General features: G+C 35.4%; 1 protein-coding gene across 3 annotated transcripts in view; it reads right to left on the reverse strand.

Annotated features, from left to right (window-relative positions):
- LSAMP (limbic system associated membrane protein) overlaps positions 1 to 18,593 on the reverse strand; it is a 651,110-nt gene that overhangs the window by 520,129 nt on the left and 112,388 nt on the right. The gene's annotated exons all lie outside the window — the stretch shown is intronic.

Raw genomic sequence — 18,593 nt, forward strand, 5'->3', positions numbered from 1 at the left:
TGCTGCCCATGTTCTCCCTCCATCAAGTGAGGGCAAAGACCTTCTGGCCCATGGGGGATGGGCATAGACTGAAACAGGATGTCAAGTGCTTTACAAAAGCCAAGGTTGGTTCACAGGCCTCTCAGGGCAAAGAAGGGTAAGAAAGAAAGAAAAACTAGCATTTATAAAAACTTAGAATGTACCAGGCTTTGTGCTAAACACTTTCACACATGTCATACAACTTAATTCTCACAATAACACTGTAAAGAAGTTAAGATAATCACCAGAGGTCACCCAGCAAGTTTGAAGTTGACTAGAGATTAGGTTTCCTAGTTTCCTAAGAAAGTTGGTAGAAAATAGGATAGGGACGTATGGGAAGTTCTTTCTACAAAAATGTGCATAACAACATTTGTTCCATTTATTCACACATTCAACTGACAGATATTCATTTCTGCATGGTGTGATATTTAAGAGCCAGGCTCTGGAATTAGATTGAGTTCAAATCTTACCCCTAACATCTACTAATTATGCAAGCTGGATAATCTTACTCTCTATATACATCAGTTCTCTATTTGTAAAATGAGATTAACAATAGTATCCCACTTATAGAATTGTTATGAAGGTGAATAAGTTATCCATGTAAAGCCCTTAAGTACAATACCTGAAACATGGCAAAGATTTCAAGAAACTCTGATAGAGCTCACAGGCTACTGGGTAAGACAGGCACATAAACAGATAAATTACAACACAACATGCCAGATACTAAAATAAAGTTAAAAAGGAAATTCAGTGGGAACTCAGAAGAGAATCCCTACCTAGCACTTCCCATCCTATAAAATGTGAAATGAGTCCACGTTTATAAAAGGAAAACAAAACTCACAATGGTATCTATGGAAACTGGCTGTGTCAGAAAATAGTTATGGGTTTAACTGGTAAAGACAGATAAGGTAGTTCCAGGGCCATTTTTTTTACTCAGAACTCCCCTGCCTGCTTCTGGAAGCCCTCTGGGGTTGCTGTATGGAAAGCTTAGCCTGACCATTAGTGCTGCTGTTTTTAGAGCTGTCAACATTTGTATAAAACTGAACTCCTCTTATTCAAATATGCCACATATGAGGCCTAAGAATGAATCATTTTCCCTTAAAAAAAAAAAAAAGACTATCACAGTTCTCAGAAAAGAAAAAGCAAAGCCAATTTCTAGTTTTTTGTTTAATCTACTAAGTGATGATATTTAAAATACATAAATCAGATAAAAAATATCATTTGAGCTTAAAAAGTACACTTGAACACTTTTAGACTGACTCTAAAATTCAGTATTTCACCCCAATGTCCTATTTTTTTTTCCTCTGGTACTGTGCTTTACCCACTAAACTGAATGATTTGCAATTTCTCTAAACATGTCTCCATGTTTTCTGGACCTCCAGACCTTGCTCATTCCAGGCCCTCCATCTCGGTTGATTTTACCCATATTCTAATCCCTATGTCTCAAATTCTATTTACCAAGTCTCCAGGATTCACTCAGATGCTTACTCCTTCCTGAAGCAATTTTAAGGAATCAAAAATTTCCCTGATGTAAAAGGGTCCCAGTCCCATCTACACTTTCTTTTTCTAGTCCTATACTAGTTTTAGAAAGCCTCGTAAACTGAGATCCATAGCATATGGCATACATTTTTTAAAAATTAGAGAAGGGGAATCTATGAATCTGTGTTGGAGGCAGAGAATGAGCCAAAGGGGGAAAAATACCACAATAAGTCATTTTAGTATCTGTTACATGACAAGCACTATAGGCAGCTCTTCATTGGCTACAGAAGAAATAAAATATAGTAACTCTACCTTTAAAGATGTAATGCTTACAGATATAAGGCATATACTCAGAAAATATTTACAAATGTAAATACAAAATAATAATAGCATCTGACATTTTGCTGAATGTTTACTGTTTCAAGAACTGTTCTAAGTGATGAAGTAATATCTCTATCTCCTATCATCTATCTACCTACCTACATATTTCCTCATTTGAACCTCTCCAGAACTCTAGGGATGGGAACTATTATTATGTCCATTTTTACAGAGAAGAAAATAGAAGCATGGAACCATCACTCAATTAGGAAATGATGAAATTATGAGTCCAGAAATCATCTCCTTGATGGGTCTGTCATATATGATAAATAGCTAAATTTTGGAATATCAAAGACATGTTCAGAAACTAATGGTGTTCTGAGGGGGGAAGTCAGTGTATTCAAATAAGAATCCAAGTGTTCATAGAGAAGCGGGTTAGAAAAGAAATTACTGTTTGAGCAGTTAGATGAGATCATGTGTAATATCTGGGATAGATAAACTTCAACAACGTTATAGAGATGACAGCAACTATGGTTTCTGTGGAGAGACCTTGTGAACGATAAGGACTAACAGATGAAAAAATTATAGTTGATACAAGACATTGGCCATAGTTGAAAGAGTTGAGATGTGATAATTCAAGCAATATGGAGCCATCATATGTCCCAGTGAAGCAGTAGGATGCTGGATTAAAACCACTGATCACTGGGAATTACTTGTGAGAAGGATTTCACACTGTATCACACAATCCTATAGTCTCTACTAAATTTTCCCCTTGTTATATTTCTTAGGTTGTTTTAGGTTTTATTATTCATCACATACCCTCCATGCCCAGCAAAATCCCTGGTAAATGATAGATGGCCATAAACAGCTGTTGAATGAATGAATGTAGGAAGAGAAATTTGGGTGAAAATAGGATAGGACAGTATAGGAAGGGAAAATAGGTGCTCTTCAAAAATGAGGTGGTATGAGTTAATAAGAATTAATATCAAAATGAAGTGAAGGAGACTGAAAGTAGAGAAGAGGGATACTCAATTTAGCTGGAGGGATGTTTGAGTGATTTTTATGAGTACTGTTCTTGCAATGAAAAGAGCCCATCTAGTCTGCATGACTCTAAAGGAGAAAATGAAGCCAGAAGATATAGCCTATGATTTTTGTTTTTAATTAGTGGCAGGAAAAGAGGTTTGCAATAAGCAACTGGATCAAAAATCCATTTATTTTAAGAAGCCACAAGTCTCTTCATTTAAACTGTTAATCCAAGTGTCTTCCGTAAACTCAGTAATAAAACAGTCACACTTACTGCTTGCGGCAGCAAAGTTGCATCAAATGCTTTGAGTATCTTGGACAACGTACATGGCACTAATCAAAACCTGGGGTTTGAATAATAGATTGTATGAACTAGACATTGAGAAATTAAATTATTCATCTAAAGGATTTATAGCAAGTCACAGGCAGATGTAGAACCCTGTTTCTGATTAATCTCTATCCCAGGAGAAGGAAGGGATTCGGCATGACCATCTCTGAGGGTCTGACAGTGTGAGGTTCTCTAACTCTATGAAGACTGTCTCCCTACTGCTATTCTCTATCCAGTGAGCACCCTGACTCTCCCAAGCCAACTGCCAGCCTGACCTCTATAAATGATCCTTAGCTGTCTAATTAGCTCCAAGAAAGTTTTCTATTATTACCTGGTATAATTTTAGCTAACTTAAAATTGTAAGAAAAGTTAAACAAAAAAAGTAATTAAACATAATGCACTTAGCATTCAATGTACACATCTAATTAATGCCAAAATCTACATGAAGGCAAAATTCACACACACACACACAAACTAAGTGCAATATATTATGTTTGGATACTCTAACAAGTACTTCATCAAATATTTTCTCTGAAAGTGAAGCATTTGGGGATGATAAAGATAGCTACATGCTATAAGAGTAGTGATCTATTTGACAGAGAGAATTAAAGCTCTGAATGATTTTGAATAGAAATCCAAATTCCTAATTTTTACTCTACCAGGCTGAGGCTCTTTCCACAAGACATAGGAGAAATGGAGACTGGGGAAAGCAAAAGAAGTAGAAGGCCAAGTTTGAGGTTCAACATTTTATGTCCTAAGCTAGTTAGAGGTGAGTTCCTTTGCCTGGACAAAATAGTGCTGCATAAAATTGGTGGTGGGGGAGGACTGAAGAATAATGCAAACAGTAACTTGTAAACTGAATTCATGGATCATAGCCCATTTTTCTTTAAAGAGTGGTATTCATTTAATGTCACAAGAATACACTTGTTTTACAGAAAAGTCATATGCAAATTAGACTAAATTTACTATGCTTCCTTTTTTCTATAAAAAAAAGTGAACAGATTAAAGAATGAGATATGAGATTTCCCTGCAATTTGGGTATACATATTCCCAGTTGCAAGTAGTATTTTGTCAGCCGTGTTGGAGCGATTAGTTTCCCTATGTCATGCATCACCCCAGAGTCTCCATTCAGTAGAGTCTTGTACAGAGATGGATATGTGATTTCTCCTATTCTAGATCTTGCCACCACCATCACCATTCATTTCCTATTATATATGAAAATCCAACCATACCAGCAGGCATAGCACTTGGAAGGATTTGCATCCACTTAGCCAATTCATGAAACACAAACATTAGTGAACAAAGATTTTTTAAAAATCAAATGATTTCTCCCATTTAAATAAATATAAAAAGACGAATATTAGCTGGAGAGTGTGTACATGAGAAAGAAAAGGGATGTGTGTTAAATTTCTCATCTCCCTCTGGATCGGTACCCCTCTAAAGGTCAGCTCACTAGCCTCAGGTTTAATTCCCTTTCTTGCTGCTACTGTTCAGAGGTAAATGCTTGCTTTTTATTAAAAATCAAAAGCACACGAGCTTGTAATCCTCTAGACTCAAAGTTTTTTTTTTTTTTAATAAAAATGGAAAGTTTAGCTCAAAGCAATAGCAGCTAAAATTAGAGTGAAATCAGCAGCTGCTCCCCAGGGAAGATGGAAAACCAAACAACAGTTTGTTTTTTTTCTTTGACTACAATTTATGTTGTATTTTTTTTCTCTTTTAAAATTGGAAGACTTTCCAAACATTTGCATATGTCAGCAAAACAACACATTATGTTTATAACCCCCAACCTCTACTCTGAAATGATGTCAGACACAAGCCTTTCAGGTAAATTTGTAAGAAAACTGCTGTTGTGTTTCCAATGTGGCAGCCCTTGGAAACAATGGCAGAAATTAAGAGCACTGTTGAGGCATTAATCTGTGCCACCAGTTAAACTTACCTCCATTTTTTGCTTTGTATAGCTCTGTCAGCACACATGACACTTGTCACAAGCCAGAAGTACTAGATTCTCTGAGGGTTCCATGGCATCTAGCTGATTGTGTTGCTCAGAAATCATGGTCAGAATGGGTCAGGAATCAAATATGAAGACAAAGCTTAAATGTCATTTATCCTTACTCTTACTGGCTTCTCTCTACCCTGTTTTCTGACCTTTTGTCCACTGTCCTTTTGATACTGAATGGTAACTAAGCTTAGTGCGGCCATCATCTTGCAACATATACATATATCAAATCATTATGTCCTACACTCAAAACTAAGACAATACCATATGTAGATTATGTCTCAATGAAAAAAAAAAAAGGATGGTTTTCTCTCCCTCTCAACATTTACTATCCCAAACCCAACACTCATTACAGGTGCAGCACTAGCTCATGACAGGAATATCCTAAGCAAGCTGATTTCTCTTCCTGCCTTCAGGATCATTGTGAGGGCATCTGGGCTATGCATTTTTCTTCTAACTGCCTTTTATGCAAGAGCTTCCTGAGCCAAATATTCCCCTTACCTCTCTCAATGATTTATTTGTGAGGATATCTTTCTATGAGACATTACAAAAGGAAATCCCTATTTCTGCATACAGAAACAAGTTACATAAAGAATAGCTATGGTCAGTATTATCAGTTCATCTTTACTAAGTGCTTACTATGTGCCATGGACCACATGAGAGGCTTTTCAGGTTCTTTCTCACTGAACCTTGACAATTCTTATGAGGGAGCTGCTATTATTGATATTTTACTAAGAAAATGGACTTAAAGGATTAATAACCTAAGATCATACAGCTGGTAAGTGATGGAATCTGGGTTCAAATCTAATTACCTTGACTTTCATTCTTTAGTATTAGTGTTACTGTTTCAGAGCTGTTCTCCTCCTTACACACACACACACACACACACACACACACACACACACATACACACACACACACACCCTTAGATGCTGAAGAAAAAGGAGTAAATGGCTTCTCAACCTCTCCTTTTCTTCCAAAACCAACTAATTGGGTCAAATATGGGGCTGGTGCTGACAGGGGGTTTGAAATTTAAATTTGGTCCCAGTTATTTTCAATCAACTTCCATGCTCTGAAGCCTAAGTCATTTTTAACAGTTCTTTTCCAAAATTCATCTATTCTACGTTGGGCTTAGTGATGTTCAATTAATATGTGAAATAATGACACGAGAAAATAATTTGAGGAAGACATATGATGAATGCAATACTTTTTCAAGGGAAGACAGAGTATTTATGGGACAATAAAAGAGATCTGTAGTTACATTATCCACTGAAGCAAAACTATGTTGTAAGAGTCATCAACCCATATGTTTTATAACATAAACTGATCAACAGAAAGGGTTAGGAGACTATTTCCCTTGGGCGCACAGTTTGGGATAATTAGACACATTTGACAGATTTTACACCTTTTTCAGTTGCATCCTACACTTGCCATTTTGAGAACTGATAAACTGTTGGCCACTTGTGGTATACTAATTTTATGATCCAATATAAAAATAAATTTTATTGTGTTATATTATTGAAGTGGCTATAACTATTCCATTGAGTTGTTATATGGAAATATGCCTGCCTCCTTTATGTGAATTCAACCAGGGACATACAGACACTTTTCTTCAATATATTTTTGGGCTCTGTAAGTAGGCTTAATTTTTTTAAGAAAATATTAGTAGATGTATTCTTGATACACAATTCACATGCAAACACTACCCCTCCCTTAACATTATTTGAGTCTACTTATTTTATGCTTTACTTGGAGGCATATTGTTTACCCAGAAGATTTAGAACTTATGTATTTGGGGATGCAAAATTTTCAGAATTGACAATCTTATTCCTTTTGACAGATGCTAACTTTAAAAGACTTATTATAGGTGGACAAATCTTCTTAAACTCCAAACCCACTTAAGGGAATTTACTAACCACTTATTGGATAATATTCTTCCTATCCAAATTTTTCAATCTTTTTATTCCCTATATCTTTCAGCCTTCTTTTTTCCACCCTTTTCTCTTTCTATCCCTACCACCCCCTCCTCTATTTCCCACCCTTCTTTCCTTCTTCCTTTTTTCTCCCCTTTCCACTACTCCGCAAACTATATTAGCCTAACAGGAATACAGCATTTACATTTTGTCAAACCATTAACAGAACAAACTTTATTAGTTGTGTGTGAAGATCCGGTCAGAATATATAAAATTGAGAATGTGTCAAGGAAAACTGGTTGCTTAGTCATCACACAAGTTTCAATTTGAATAGTTTGGTTACAAAGTAGATTTACCACAAAGAATAGGATCTTACTGTGAACATATACTGTCCAGTGAGACAGGAAAAAAAATAAAAACTCCAAACTCAGTAAGAGCAGGGATTATAAAAGAGCAAGGATGCAGGAAGAACAGGATTTGGTTAATACCTGTCTATCATAAATATGACCCAGGTTCTTTTTACAGATCTCCATCTCTGGATGCACATTTCTCTTCCTAGTGTCGCCTGCACTGTGAATCCCTTCTTCTTACCTTTGCATACCTTTTTTCAACTTCATAAGTTCTAGTTAGTCACAGTGTGTTTTCTCACAACTCACACTTTTTAAGACAATTAACTCATGGGTTCACTGCATCATTCAGCTTCAATTTCCTTTACGAGTTAAGCCATTTTGTAGTAATATCTCCAATTCAAAGTCCAGAATCAATTTCTTTAGCCCATTTTACCATTTTACATTGGCCACTTTATAGATTCAATTCCCAGTTATCAGATACCCATTCCTGCCCAGCGAATTGTGGTAGTATTGAAGTGAGAATAGTTTGGGCTGGAGGAGGCAGAATGGCAAAAGCATAATGCAGATAGTTTCTCAGCACAGGCTATAGGTAAAGGGTGGGACACTTTCCTTCAGAAAGGACTGTGTTCATTGCAGGTACCATAATAGAAATGTCTAATTGAGACATTATAAGCAGTATTCTTTATACCAGCCTATTCTTAAGATTATCTAGTCCAGATATTTCTGTACCTAAATTCTCTTCCTCCTTGGTAACTTTCCTTATTTCTACCATCACTCTCAAACAGCTGTTTATCTCAGATTCTCAGGTTCTTGGAAAAGCAGAATACTTTTCTACTTACGGTCTAATTCCACCATCTCTTTATGTTGAAACTAACTCTTCCAACAGATATGTAGGCTAACTGGCAAACTGTGACCATGGCCCTCAGAAATTCTTAGGACATACTGTCCTGCTTTCTAAGCACAGAGACAACTGCCTCATTTAGAGCATTCTCTTAGCTTCATCAGACTTTTTCACTTATTGCCCATGAAGATTTAAGAACTAAACACCCTAAACAATCTTCAACTCTTCTTCCCTGGGTCACATTGTCATTGTTCAAAGAATCATTGCATGGTCCTGCAAATAACATCTGAGGAAGTGTTTTGTTTTTGTTTGTTTGATTAAGTTTTCTATAGGTTTGACCTGTGGGGAATTGCTTTAGGAAAGTAAGTATAATTGAAAATCCTTCTTTTATAGTTCTTTATGAATAAAAGGGATAGTTTTCTGTCTACAGATAATGTTTAAGAGTATTCCTCCTAAGGGCAATAAGAAATTTGTAGGTGTCATGATATCTAATAAAATCTTTAAATTCTTTAATTCTCTGTATTTCACACTTTCTCACCCATCTCAAATCATCAAGCATAATATTCATTTATTCACTCAGTAAATACCTGTTGAGTATCTACTCCTAAGAACCAATAATTTTGGATACAGAAAGATACAGTTTTCATTCCAGCCCTTACAGAACTTAATAGCACAGTCTGCCTGTTTTTCATCTTGTTTTAAAATATTAATAGCTGTCCCATGGTTATATTGTCTAAAGTATCACCAGTCTCAAAATCAACCTTGAAAGGTAGTGGGATCTCTATCCTGTAGGTGAAAAAAGTGAAGCTCAGTTGACCTATCAATTAGCTCAACTTCATAGAGCTGGCACTTTGCAGAGCCAGATTCAAAACAATCTGTCTCTAAGGACAGTTTTGGCAGTTCACCACACAGCCCTAAAGATTAGTTAACATCTATCATTTGTATATGCTAGGAATTAGAGTTCTAAAGAGGTATAAATAACTGTCTCCTATCTCAATGCATTTTACAATCTAGTTGGAAAAAAATAAGATACAAAACATATGTTCCCACTTCTTTTTTTAGTCAAAGACTTCAAAGCCCATCATTTATTTATTTATTTATTTATTTATTTATTTATTTATATCTGCATATATTTGACACACAATGTTACATTAGTTTCAAGTGTACAACATAGTGATAAAACTTCTCTATATGTTATGCTATGCTCAAAGCAATTGTAGCTACCATCTATAAATGTACTGACCATAGAACCCTATTACAATATCATTGACTATATTCTCTATGCTGTCCCTTTTATCCCCCTGACGTATTCATTCCATAACTTGAAGCCTATATCTCCCACTCGCCTTCATCAATTTTGCCTATTCCTCTACTGCCCAGCCCTCTGGGCAAACTATCAGTTTGTTTTCTGTATTTGTACTTCTGATTCTGCTTTTTAATTTCTTTATTGATTTGTTTTGTTTGTTAGATTCTACATGTGAGTTAACTCAAACGGTATTTGTCTTTCTCATTCTGACTTACATGGCATAATACTCTCCAGGCATAATATTTGGCATATTACTTGGCATAATACTCTCCAGGTTCATCCATATTGTCACAAATGGCAAGATCTCACCCTTTTTCATGGCTGTATAATAATCCACAGTGTATATACACCACATCTTCCTTATACATTCATCTGTTTATGGACACTTAGGTTGCTTCCATATCTTGGACATTGTGCATACATAATGCTAAAATAAACATAGGGATGTATATACGTTTTCAAATTAGTGTTTTTGTTCTCTTCCAATAAATGTCCAGTAATGAAATTATTAGATCATATGGCATTTTTATTTTTAATTTTTGGAGGAAATTTCATGTTGTTTTCTATAGTGGCTATAACAATTTACATTCCCATCAACAGTTGCATGAAAGTTCCACTTTCTCCAGATTCTCTCCAACATTTGTTATTTCTTGTGTTTTGGTTTTTTTGTTTTGTTTTGTTTTGTTTTAGCTATTCTTATAGGTGTAAAGTGATATCTCTTATAGGTGTAAACTGAAACCAGTTTTTTAAGAACTATAAATTCTATTCATGCTTTTTCTTGTGCTTAAGAACTGCATGGACAAATAAAGAGTTGCTAGTTTTCACTTTTGAGGCAAATAAAGAAATAGAAATAATTAGAAAGAGAAAGAGGGAAAGACATTCTTCTCCTTAAAATAATCAAGGATTTCCCATCTTAGCAAATTATTCTTTAATCTCTCATCTGTAGATTCTGAAATAAATTAGATACTGTTTGTACTCCCCTAAATGTATGAATATTGATGATGTAGTCTGGTTTCTTTTCACCATGGGCCTCAATTTAAATGACACCTAAAAGCACACTTCCCAGATCACTCTATATAAGTAGTCTATCCTCTTTATCTTATTTAAGCAATGAATCTCCATAATGACATCTTATTCTCTTCCTTCATAATAATTCTGTCATTTGAAATTATCTTGTTTAGAATTTGTTTTTGCCTTCATCTATCTTACCCTACTGGTCTATAAGCTCTGTGAGCATGAGGATGAAGTCTATGTGGTGACAACTGTAGCTCTAGCACTCAGAATATTCCCTGATACTTTACTAGGCACTCAAGGGTTATTTATAGAATGAGTGAACATATGAATGAATGAATGAATGAATGAATGAATAAAGGCAATGATCAACAAATTGACACCACAGCTCACATTGCAAAGCTTTTATTGCATTTTTTTTGTAATTGTTATACATGACTAAAAGTATAAGATTCAACTGATTTAGTCTATTTGTCTGCTAAAGTTGTAATGGGGGTCAATGCACCATATATTCATAGTTCTGAGCTGAAGCAGAATTTCCTCCTTAATTCTGTCTGTGTAAAATTCAGGCTATAGAAGCTCTTTCTAAACCTTGAGTTTTGCTTTTGGGATTAAGCAGAAGAAGTATTCCACAAATTATCCATCTTTGTTTTTACTTGAGAATTAGACCCCAGAAATCTGACTATTTTAGATTACATAGTCAGATCTATAAAAGTATCTACACAGTATGTAGTCAATAAAACTTTTCTTTTCATTAATAATAATAGTGTATAGTCTATTCATTCTGAGCTCTTAGACATCTGAGCCACAACAAACATGGCTTTCTTTTCCCCCTGGATGCTTTTCTCTTCATTTCCTTACATTCCTCTTTTTACAAGTGTGTTGGATGCTCATCGCTCCTGTGAGAAAAACATTTTCTCTTGAGTTGAGAGAAATTATTTTTCTTTTCTGCAGTTTATCTTCTCTAAGCTGGCCCACAACAACCAGTGTGCCTTGACATTATCCATAGTATTTAAGACTTTATAGTTATTTACATTCCATCTTAACTGGCTCTTTTTCTCACAAGCGACATGGACTGTAATTTAATTTTTTGCCCTTTCAGGGTTGGATAATGTGAGTATAGAGGCATGTGTGGTCATATCTTCCAGAGATGGCTAGGAAACATTCAACAAAAAATGCTTATCATCTTGGAATATGGTGTGTGAGAGGGATGTGAAAGGCTGAAGCACCCAACCCAACCCTGGAAGGGCAAAAAATGAAATTACAGTCCATGCAGCCTGTGAGAAAAATATCCAGTTAAGATAGACTGTAAATGACTGTAAAGTCTTAAATACTATGGATAATGTCAAGGCATACTGGTTATTGTGGGCCAGCTTAGAGAAGACAAACTTCAGAAAAGAAAAATAATTTCTCTCAACTCAAGAGAAAATACTTTTCTCACAGGAGCTATGGGCATCCAACACGACTTGTAAAAAGAGGAATGTAAGGAAATGAAGAGAAGAGCATCCAGGGGGAAAAGAAAGCTTTTGTTGTGGCTCAGGTGCCTAAGAGCTCAGAATGAATATATTTAATATATATTTAAAATAAGATATATATTTTAAAATTTGAATTATATATATTGTATATTTTATAAAATTTTATATTCTTAAATACATATATGTATGTATATATATATATATATATATATATTTTTTTTTTTTTTTTTTACAAGAAGTCAGTACTTTTCTCTTACAGCTGTCCTCTGTTCTGATCCAATCTCCTTATCACACACTCCTACCCTACTGCTGTTCCTGTTCTTGTGAAGTAAATGACAAGGGAAGTCACATATTGCCCTTAAAAGCTAACATCCATGATTTCAGTAAAGACATAGAAGTCCCTCAAATCTTGAGATAATTCAAGATTTTTATTTCCAGTAGGAGGTGGAATTTCCAAAGCAAGAAAAGATATCTAATATACAATAAGAACAAACATATCTAAGCAAATAGATCATACTTCCACTTTCTTAACTTGATCTCTCAAATATTACCCATTTTCTCTGTGATTTCTATTCTCTGAATTTATGATGGTATGCAGAGTTTTAGGGATTAGGGCTTAAGCAACACTATTTGCCTCTGAGCTAAAATTTCAAAAACAAAACCAAACCAAACCAAACAAAAAAACCTGAATATAGAGCTATTTTGAGCCTTCAATGACCAAAGTATTATTTGGGAACCACCATAGCAGACAAAAGCACTCCTATTTTGATAATGAAAAAGTTTGACTTTCTCTCCATCAGTCAAAGAAATGTTGAGGACCCCAAACCCTGAAAGAAAATAGAATGAAGAGAGAACAAACATATCTAAACATATTCATGATTTTTCCATAGGTCCTTTATCAACATTTTCAACTTATGATCAACGGCTAAATAATTAAGGACTGGGAAAAATTTACTGTACTCATATTTTCAAGTCAGACATTTCTCATTGGAATCTTTATTTCCAACTTAATTATATAAGTAATAACCAGTTTCAGTTTAATCAATCAAATTATGTATGTGGACATTTTAATTCAATCACTAAGATGACTTCTAACCCTGAGATTGGCCATGATTCAGTGGACTGAAGTCATGGTCTTTTATACTTGAGCAGTGAAATAGGAAAGCAAGGAGACTTTCATCAGGATTTGATCCCTATTCTTATTTAGAGTTAATCTAAAGTTAATTTAAATTTTTATCTTGGTTCTGTTCTGCCACCCTTGTAACTGCTTAAAAAGTAAAAAGAATTATATTGCTTTAACATTTCACTGAATATCAATTCCTTGAACAGGTAAACACAGTCATCCTCTAGTGGACCTCTGCTCTGAATGTCTCCCAACTCCTGTGCCCTTAAATCCTCTGTTCCAAGATGACGTTAGAATACAACGCAGTAACAAGGACTATCCAGGTCAGGGCTCCATGAACTCATGAACTAGGAGGGCAACATAAAGAGGAAGCAACATTGAACTTCATTAGTTTCTTTCTTTCTTTCTTTCTTTCTTTCTTTCTTTCTTTCTTTCTTTCTTTCTTTCTTCTTTCTTATTCATCCTCAGCCATATGACTTTCAACAACTGACATTACCTGTACTAATTATTTCATGTGTAAAATGAGGAGGCTGATTATGATCTCACAGAGCTGAAGTGAGGAAATATATGTGAAAAACTGACACTCATTATGCCGTAGAAAGATATTAAGTTGTTAACATTAGCCTCCAAGATTTCTTCAACGTATCCCTGCCACCTTCCTTTTAACCTCATATAACTAAGGCTTTCCATGCCAGGTTTACGATGGTATGGAGTTGGGGGGGGCGGGGAGGAGCAGTGGTAGGTGTCACTGAAATCAAGCAGCAGAAAGGAGAAGTAAAAGGCCCAAATTAAACCTGAAGTTACTCTTAGGAGTCCATGCTTGGTGAGGAAGGAAAAGAGAAAGGTAGAGACTGACTGAGAAAAACTTCTGGTCCCTCAGCTTCCAATTAAGTCTTCCTCAGATCTGTCCAACTAGACTCTACCAGTACTTTTTGTGCTTTACTGTGCAAACAAATCACCTGGGGATCTTGTTAAAATCCAAATTCTGATGTAGAATATCTGGCCAGAGAAGTTGCATTTCCAAGTTCCAGCCAAGACCAATGCTGACGGTTGTGGATAACACTTTGAGTAACAAGGTCCTACATGACCCTCTATGATTTGTTGCCTGCCTCTCCTACCATACGTCCTACCAGCATTCCTACACTTTCCCTTGTACTGAGACCAAACTGTGTTCCAGAAACACTCTAGGAGTTTTCTTCCTCTATACCTTAGCTCATCTTAATTTCTATGCTTAGGATATTCTTTTTTACATCTCTTTTGGACACTGCCAAAAGATTATTTTCTCCAAGATTTTATCCTGGAAACCCCCAATCTTAGTTGCTGTACTGTTCTTTCTATAATACATTCATATCAAGGTTTAAACTTATGTGGCGATTACTTCTTATTACATCCTCAAGTTATCAAGGACCAAAAGCTCCATCTGATTTGCTATTTCCCCAGCTTCTAACACTCTTTGTGGCATACTAGAGCACTTTGTAAATATTTGTTCAACTAAGTAGTGTATAAAGAGCACAGTGAATTTTAAACTCATACCTGGCTGATCAGGCAGTTGAGGATCAGGTAGAATGTCAGTTGCTAATAACAACTTATTATGCTTTTTACTAAGAAATAGCACTTAGTCAGCAAAGAGTGTGACTATGATCAATGTTTAAAAATAATAAAAATATTTTTTTTTAAAAATAAATTGAATCTTTAAAAAAATATTAACAGGCAGGAGTGGGTTAGGTTGGAGTATGTGTGACATGTGCCGTAAGGACATCAGTGAGTCTGTCTTACACCCATCCTAATTTCTGTTGAGACATTACAAAGGTCAGGGCACTTGAGTGTCTCCCATCAGTGACTCAGTTCTGTTCCCTGTTTCTGAGGCAATGACTCCCTCAACTCCCTTCCTCTTGTATTTTCCTTTGCAATGTTTTCTCTATGGTCCTCTTGGTACTCATTAGCTGTGTACCCAAGGGTCTAGGCTTGCTTCTTTGCTTTCAGCCTCCTTTCCCAACACTGGATAGAAAGAAGAGTGGTAATCCATCACACAAAGGAAATGGTCTCCCATAGTCACCAAGGCACTAAAGAGATATCAGGCCAAGAATATTTCCCTTCATCACATTCAATCTGTTTCCATTATGAATTTCAGCCATTCTTCTCTGGGCCTCAGAGATCTTCCCTGCAAGCCTGACATTGCTAATGGAAAATTAGGTTTAGAATTCTTCACTGACTTAAATTAATAGGCACAAGATTAAGAAGAAGAGGTATAGAGGTACATTTGTGTTCCAGCTATGACCTCTAAAAAGCATATTCTATTCCCAATATATGAAAGGAACTCAAATTAGAGATCAACATTACAGGTAATATATTTTGGCATTATGTGTCTAATGTGTTTCTATAATCATTAATTATTAGAATTGTCATGTAAAATGAGAACCATTTGTTAACATTTAATATACTGAACATGAGGGAATCAGTAGTAATAAATGAAGGTGTTTAGGTGCTAATGAGAAGAACTGAAGAGTGATAGGGACATTGTCATTACTACCTTGTCACCAAAGAAGGCTCTTCTGTACGCTGACATTTACCAATGCAAAATGGGAAAAGGCTGGTGCTATTATACATAGCCAATGAAAATAAGTTAATTATCTGTCTTCAAAGATGGCCCATTTCTATCTGATTAAGTTATTTAAAGAACATATATATTTTTCTATATGCTTATTATAGAAAATTAAGTGTATACAATTTTTACTATTTAACATTGAAATAAACCTCCATGACTCTACAATGTAAGACTACAACTAGATGTATGTAGAAATAGAAACAAATGAGTTAGAATTTCCCGACGTTTATAATGCAGAGTTTCATTGTCATCAAGAATGTTTCCTAATTATGAACAATGTAACATGTCATCCAATTCAGACTTATGCACAGTAAGGCACTTTTGGCTTACCAAAATGTACGAATTATAGGTTAGTTTCTAATAAGAATAGACTACTGCATGTAGGTAGAATTTAATACATGTTATAAACTTACCTATTGAAATAACTGGAAACATGTATCGAACTTTAAGAAGCTCTATGCTAAGCACTGATTGTACATTTTCTAATTCAATTCTTACAGCAGTCCAATGAACTTGGTTCATCTTTTATCCCCATTTTAGGGTTAAAGAAACCAAACCCCAGTCACCCACAGCACATCAGCTATAAGTGGAGAAATTCACACACAATGTATTTTAACATTCAGTTAATTTTTTTCTATGAAAATTGTTAAACCAAAAGGTTTCTATTTATTTGTTTATGCTTTTATGAAATTCTTTAAAATTACAGCAGATTTCCCCTATTAAGAATGAGACAGAAAATTGTTAGCAGGAAAAAATAACTTAATAAATACAATTTTTGTACTTTGGCTTCTTCATCTAAAGAATAAATATTTTAGCCAAATCTAAAATTCTTTGCTGCTATATATGCAAATCCTTAGCTATCAAAAAAATCTCAAATGGAGGGATATCCAAATTTTCAAAATTCAACAGTAATTCTGCCAACAGCAAGTGTTCATACTGTTTCCAAATATTATGGAGGAGGACTTTATTATATAATGGAAAATACTGGACTAGAACAAATGTACCATTTAACTTCACTTCAAATATTAGATGGCATTATATTTAAGTCTTGTTTTACCAATCAGTTATTTTATTTCCAATCCATTTTATTTTTAGTGATTTATTATCAGTGGGATGTGAGAGGCCAACTAGTGCCATACATAATAATAATAAATACATAATAAATAAGCAATAAGAATCTTAACTTGTATTTTAAAAGAATCTTGTCGTGCCTGGGTTGCTCAGTTAGTTAAGTGGCTGACTCTTGGTCTTTGCTCAGGTCATGATCTCATGGTTTCGTGAGATCAGGCCACATGACAGGATCTATATTGACAGTGGGGAGCTTGCTTGGGATTTTCTCTTTCCCTCTCTCTCTGCCCAACCCCTGCTCTCTGTCTCTCCTCTTTCTCTCCCTCTCAGAATAAATAAATAAACTTAAATACACAAAAAGTCTTAACTTATTTAAAATAATACTTTTCTATATATGAATACAAAGCCCACTTGCATTAAGTTAAATGAAATTTTGGATATCAAAGACAACACAGCACAGGGCACATATGAGTTGCTGAATAATTACTACTTTCCATTTTTTTCTGCATCACTCTTCCAAGAAATTCAGTCAAATAGAGCAATGAACTCACACGATCTTTGTATAGTGTTCATTTATTAAAGCACACTGATATTGCTAATTTGGTATCTGTTGGGACTTACTTTGATACGAATGTTAACACAGTCTCAAGTAGCTCTTCCAGGGCTGAGGAAAATCCGTAGTCATTTGGACAAGCAATTTTACCGGGTTCGAACATAGAAAATAATCTTGAACTTTTATTCAAAAACCAAAGAGTCATTTTTAGGGTATTCTGCACTGTAGGTAGTCCTGTCCTTTAGATGTTTGCTGACCTAATGACTAATTAATATCAAATGAGACTCTAACAACTTCATAAAGGTCAACCACTTAACACCATCAAACTTCAAAAGACCCTCCTAGTGCCTATGGGTCCCCCTGAGGGACAAGGACAAAGAAAAGGTGCATTCAGGTTAATAGAGACCTTTAGCAACACTATTCCTGGCACCACTAACACTGGCATGACAGGATCTAGGTTAATGCTTCTTCAATTTCAGTGTGTTTCAGAGTCACTGGGAAACTCATCATTAATTTTGATTCTATGGTTCCATCTCCAGAGTTGCTGATGAAGTACATCCAAGGTTGGGTTCCAGACATCTTCATTTTTCACAAAACTCCTAAGAGATTCTGATTCAGACTGTTCAAGAAATACACTTTTGTAGATACACATAGCTAGATCCAGTCTGAAATCATCGAAGAGGAGAGAAAAGCAGAGAAAATATTACCTTCTTGCTTCCTTGCCCTATACAATCTTACTCCAAAATCCTACAAATGATATATGGTTTTCATTGGGTTTTGCTTGTTCTATCTCTTTTTCCAGAGACTCTTATCTCTCTGGAGGATTTGGAGAACATGATTCTTACTCACAGCCATCTCTTTAGCCTCCAACAAATACAGTGATATGCCACTGGCTGAGATTTGGGAGAACTGTAGTCCAGTAAGTTTGGCAAGTCAAGTTTGACTTTCCTATCCAGTGTATAAATGCAATAGAGTTCTCTTTACGCCTCTTATTGAATTGCAGGACAACCTCCTTAGTAACCTGTCCATTGGTCACCAGCCTCAAAACTAGAGGAAGTTCATCTTGCAAACATTTTCCTCAAACCACTTCATTCCTCAGCAGATGGTCCTTTAAAGTCTCTTCTCTCCTGCAACAGGCATGGATACTGGGACTTGTGAAACTCTTGGTAATCTGAAGACTGAAAAC

This window comes from Panthera uncia, chromosome C2 (assembly GCF_023721935.1).
Source record: "Panthera uncia isolate 11264 chromosome C2, Puncia_PCG_1.0, whole genome shotgun sequence".
In the NCBI taxonomy this organism is placed as follows: Eukaryota; Metazoa; Chordata; class Mammalia; order Carnivora; family Felidae; genus Panthera; species Panthera uncia.